The sequence below is a fragment of the Myxine glutinosa genome, chromosome 3, assembly GCF_964187855.1.
Source record: "Myxine glutinosa chromosome 3, kmMyxGlut1.1, whole genome shotgun sequence".
Classification (NCBI taxonomy): Eukaryota; Metazoa; Chordata; class Myxini; order Myxiniformes; family Myxinidae; genus Myxine; species Myxine glutinosa.
In genome coordinates, this window is record NC_136263.1 from 62,666,489 (window position 1) to 62,672,488 (window position 6,000).

General features: G+C 44.9%; 1 protein-coding gene across 1 annotated transcript in view; it reads left to right on the forward strand.

The window, feature by feature from the left end:
* The window catches only part of UBE3D (ubiquitin protein ligase E3D), a 96,437-nt gene that overhangs the window by 66,421 nt on the left and 24,016 nt on the right, over nucleotides 1-6,000 (forward strand). The gene's annotated exons all lie outside the window — the stretch shown is intronic.

The following is a 6,000-nucleotide window of genomic DNA, read 5'->3' on the forward strand; positions in this document are numbered from 1 at the left end:
GAAATTACACGCTCCTTTGCGGGGTGAGATTGGCCAGGGTGATTGGTCAATGGGTTCCCAGATACCTTTGCCAATCCCTCCGCAAAGCAGGGATATAATTCCCTGCTCGGACCCGGACAAGATGGAAATTGCCGAGCGGTTTTAGCAATCCGAGGTCCGAGCCGTTAGCGGTAACCCGATTCTGAGCGGTTCCTATATCGTGCCACAGGTATTCAATTGGGAAAAGACTAAAGCGACCGGATGGAGAGGAAACCAAAAGTAAGGTAAGTAAGAACTAATTAAGTGAGGTTACTAAGTAAGTAAGAAACCACCAGTAGCCTTGTGTTGGCTTAGCGGTTAGGGTGCCGGCTTGCGATCCTCGGATCCTGGGTTCGAATCCCGGTCGATCGCTGAATTAACGCCAGGGGGGTTGACTCAGCCTGTCATCCTTCCGAGGTCGGCAAATTGAGTACCAGCTTGCTGGGATGAATGATCACGGTGTGTGCCCCAGTTTAGAATAGCTACACCGTATCCCTGCGCATCGAAGAGGCGACCAAGGGTTGGCGTCAGGAAGAGCGTCCGGCCATAAAAAACATTGCCTCAAACAGGGAACCATGATTGTCATGGGGCCCGCAAGGCTAACCCCTGCTCTAGCGGGAAAAATGGCCTTAAAACGATCATTCATATTCATTCATTCATTCATTCTCTGTCTGTGGGGTGCGTTGGAAGCCATCGCAGCAATTCATTTCCCTTTCATTTAATTCTGTATCTTTGACGCAGCAGCTTTCAAATGGCTACGTGTAAGTCTCCCGAGTGGCACACAGACATCTGTACCATTGTTCAATGTCACGCTCTATGACGGCCCACACTTTAAAATTACTCAACGCGTCTATGTTTGCATATTTATTTTACTTCTCCACTTAATCCTTTTCTATTTACTGAGCTCAATGAAGGAAGCGCAGTTGCTGGCACGCAAACCATTCAGCTGTTGTGTCCCTGACAAGTTATGACTAAACTAACAACTGCTGTTCGGGTGCTTAGTCGCAATTTGTGCTGCATCCTGGAGCATGCCATCATTCAGATGGCGATGTCCAACTCTGCATTTTGATTGTAGATGTTAATTATTCTGCTATGTGATTAAAAAGAGTAGGCCATTGTGTTTAACTACCCTCTTGGGGTTATCTGTATAATTGGCATTAACTGCAGTGGGTGGGAGTGCTGGGGTGTGGCACAGGCATGATGGGCCTCATCTTCTTCTCCTGTTAAAGTTTCTCTTTAACAGGAGGGTATAACGGGTGGGTATAACGAATAATGCTCAGACAAATTATTGTCCCCCGTCGCACCGCGGAGCGAAAGGGGGACTATGGTTTTCCCCTCCGTCCGTGTGTCCGTGCGTGCGTACGTGCATGCGTACATGCGTGCGTAAGCGAAGGACCGAATTCTAATTTGGTGTGTGGGTGCAACCCAAGTCAAAATCCAAGATGGCCGCTGCCATGTATGTCTGACGCCATGTATGTCTGAACCTTGTGAGCGGAATATCTTGGAAAAATAAGCGAAGTACCAACTTCTAATCTGGTGTGTGGGTGTATCTAGGCATAAGGAAGAACGCTATTGAAAATTGGGTCACCACGTCAAAATCCAAGATGGCCGCCACCATGTATGTCAACCTTGTGAGCGGAATATCTTGAAAAATAAACGAACTACTAACTTCTAATCTGGTGTGTGGGTGTATCTACGCATAAGGAAGAACGCTATTGAAAATTGGGTCGCCACGTCGAAATCCAAGATGGCCGCCGCCATGTATGTCTGAACCTTGTGAGCGGAATATCTTGAAAAATAAGCGAAGTACCAACTTCTAATCTGGTGTGTGGGTGTATCTCGGCATAAGGAAGAACGCTATTGAAAATTGGGTCGCCACGTCGAAATCCAAGATGGCCGCCACCATATATATGTCTGAACCTTGTGAGCGAAATATCTTGAAAAATAAACGAAGTACCAACTTCTAATCTGGTGTGTGGGTGTATCTCGGCATAAGGAAGAACGCTATTGAAAATTGGGTCGCCACGTCAAAATCCAAGATGGCCGCCTTGCGTCTTCCACTTTGTCAACTCACATCACTTCACCGACCGGAGACCCAGGCGTAACGCTTGTCATAATTACAGTCCTATCATTCTGCACATGTTTACTATAAGTTAATATAATTGTTAAGTCGAGCAAGGATAACGAGCTTTCTCTATTATTATGAGTCTCTAGTTTTGCTTCCTTTCTGGTCACTCGAAGCTAGGTGTTCCGGTTGTACTGTATTGACCAGACTTAGCTTCGGGCTGAGTCATATGGCTGGCTGCAGTAACCTCCCTCTCAACTTGTATCAATACATTTGAAAATTGGTCAAATGTCTGCACTGAGATGGTTAACATCCTTAAGGTATCCACGAAATACATCTTTCCATCTTCTTTGAAGAATGACTGAATTATTTCTCCACTTGGTAAGTGTGGAGGGGATGGCAATACCCGTGACATGAGTTGAGGGAAATCCTCATCCCGCAATGAACTGAAAGCAGGATAATGATTATGCTGATGATTGATGATTGTGCATTCCTATAATTACTCAAGGCCATCGAACCAGTGATCTCTGCTCATAGTGGAAATTAAATGCCTTAATTTTTTTATTTAAGATATGATCCATGGAAAAATGGTGGATTCGGACCTCGACAATCTTGAGATTCTTCAACAAAGCAGTCATGTTGTGGGATCGCCACATTTCTTGAGGGTACAATTATATTGCTTTGACTGCTACGACAAATAAAAAATACATGGCGGTCTTAACCAGAATGCCTCCCTCAACCCGCCCCCCGCGCTCCTTCCCCTCCCTCCCCCCCCCCCCCCCCCCCCCACCACCCCTCCACCTCCCCCACCCTATTCCCTTGTAGGTTAAGACAAACGAAGCTAAACTTGGGGCTGGATGTATGTGGGGTGGGGGATTTGGGTGAATGTGAAAGGGTAGAATGTAGGGGTGGAATGGGGATGGTAAGAGGTGGTTGGATATGCATGGGGGTGATATATTTGGGGTCGGGGTTGGATGAGTGGAGATGGAAATTGTCCATCTGAACTGGGTTCGGTGCTTTGTACACAATTGGTTTGTTCGAAAGGGCAAAATGAGGGTTTGTCCACGTATCTGACATGCACAGATCTTTGGGTTTAGCACACAATTTCATTTTACCACATTGTCTTGGTTTGTCTCACAATTTCTACTTTGCTTCAGACAATTGAGTACCAGTTTGCTGGGATGAATGATCACGGTGTGTAGTGTGTACCCCGATTTAGAATAGGTACACCATATCCCTGCGCATCGTAAGAGGCGACCAAGGGTTGGCGTCAGGAAGGGCATCCGGCCATAAAAAGACATTGCCTCAAACAGGGAACCATGATTGTCATTGGGCCCCGCAAGGCTAACCCCCGCTCCAGCGGGGAAAATGGCCTTAAAACGATCATTCATTCATTCATTCATTTCATTCTTCAGACAATTTTATTTTCCCACTGTCTTGTTTCAATGATGTGGAAATTCATTTTGTAACAAATTGATTGTCATCTCTTAATTCTGCAAAAACTGCAATGAATCATTATTTTGCCGAGCCAGTTGCGTGGGTCTTTCAGTCATAAAACGATTGGATTCGGCCCCAAGTTGCTGACCTGCTGACCTCAATCTTGTTTCACACTTGTGTGATTGGAGCCTTTGCTGAGGTTGTGAATTAAACTTCGATGTTCATAGCCTTTGCTGTACATCCGCGCACGCACCCCTACCCCTACCCCCACAGCGCGGTTTATTTTTTTACTTCTACAATGTTGAACAGTGAAGCGTACTTGCTTTTGGCAGTTACGAGCCGTGCAGGCGGGACTACTCCATGTTGAGTTGTTAGAATGTACGAGCCATACCATGACATGGTGCCTCAACCTGGCACTGTGCCAGAATAGCAGTTTTTCAATCAAATTGTTAGTTGCATGGAATCTCGTAAAGCTGGGTTTATCCATCGACCCCTCTCTCGTTATTTATGAATATAACCCCCCCCCCCCCCCCCCCCACCCACACCCAATTTAAAAATCGCAATCAAACTCCACAGTTCCATATGAGCATGGCTCAGTCGACCAGGAGTCCTTGCTTTATGGCGCATGGACACGCTCTGACTGGTGGTTCCTAACTCCGCTCCTCAGACGGAGTATAAAAGGGAATCCCATGGTGCGGCGATATTTGGACTGGATTTGAAACAGGACACATGACTGAAGGCTGTTGATATTTACCAGAACAAGCAGTGCGGTTTGGAGAACAAGAGACTGGTAAGTGGGAGCCGCCTGACCATCAAGCACAAACCGGCTGCATCGCAGCACAAGTTCGGGCTGAACTGAACCTGAATCCCCTCCTCCCCCACACCAGACCCCTGGTCCCATTTTTTTTTTTTTTTTTTTTTTTTTTTTTAAACAAGAGCGAAGCTCATGGAAGAGCAAACCTTGTTTGTTTATTGGCAAACCCTGTCCTTGATAACCCATCCTTTGCCGTTGCCAGGCTTTCGACCATCAGTATTAGTTAAGATGCCTGTTCAGATTGTCTTGTCAGGGCTTTGTTTTGGTTCATGCCCCCGTCTTCAAATTAGTGTATAGTTATTTAATGATACCGTTGTGTGTGATATTATTGTAACCATGTTGCGTTATTAAAATGCATATTTTAAGTGATGGCCTGGGGACGTTTTACCTTCTCTTCTTCAGGCTGGCATTCTTAAACCCTCCTCGATGCTTCTGTCCATATATGGTGTTTTCATCTCAGGAAACAGGCAATCGATGCGACCCACAGTGTGGCCGCGCGAATGAACAGATGGACCCCAGACAGGCCACCACGGAGTGCCATATGACGGCATGTGTCGTATGACGGCATGTCCTCTCATTTTGTGACAGACGTCACGTTGTAATGGATTGTTACCCAGTGTGCGAAGCGAAAAGCAGGATGAATCGGTTAGACTTTGTCCGTCTGGCAGCAAGAGGTCAATCTATGATCGAGGAACAATTTAATTTCAATTCAATGTTACATTTTCAACACTGTGAACACAAATCAGAACGCGAATCCGAACAGGAACCTGCAGCTTAGCAGGACGTTTGCTCTGAATTTGGCAAATTGTATGGAATCTCGTCCCTAATGCACATGTGCAGAGAGGAGTAAGGTAATTGTTTTACTGTCTGTCTGTCTGCCTCACATTCAAACACAATTGAAAATCATTCCAAACAGGAAACTTACATTTTTAGGGATCTCATAATTTTACGTGTTAAATAAGATGGTGTAAAAGAAGGTGTCTCAACAGCAGTAAACTTCCGAAAGTTTTTTTTTTTTCGACAATATTAAAAACCTTTTTTTTCATTTCAATTTACTAGTGCACCCGTTCCCTATGGGAGTGGCAGGAAGGGTCATTCCTCTCTGGGGTATATAGATTACAGTAGATCTAGGATCTGGCTTCAAGAACATCAAGGGTGTGTTCATTTACCAAGTTCCTTATAGATCGCTTGCCAAGTGGCTTAAGCATTCAAACAAGCATTCCATTCAAAACCGTTGATAACGAACGGCTGGCTTGGCAAGCTCTAGCTTGCTGCTTGGTAACCGAACACACCCCGGGTTTTCTCCATTTCAGTTTAATGTTAAACAGCACACTGTAAAATGGGGTGAATAAGGACAGCAAGGTGAATAGGGACACAAACTGAAAAAAAGTTCGGAAACTTTTTTCGCTGAAAATTGATAACCATACTGATTTGTTGATATTTGGGTTGAAAGTGTTCTCTTGTTTTTTTAAAAAGCAACTTATAGTCCCTATTAACCCCATATATGGGTTAAATAGGAATAAATAGGATTTTTATGGCTGTCCCTATTCACCCAGTTTTACGGGTGAATAGGGACAGTCAGTAATACAAAAAAATAATAATCAAGAAATAGGGACAGTTTGGAGAAACTTTTTATCCCATATTTTTTTTCATTGGCACCGTGGTT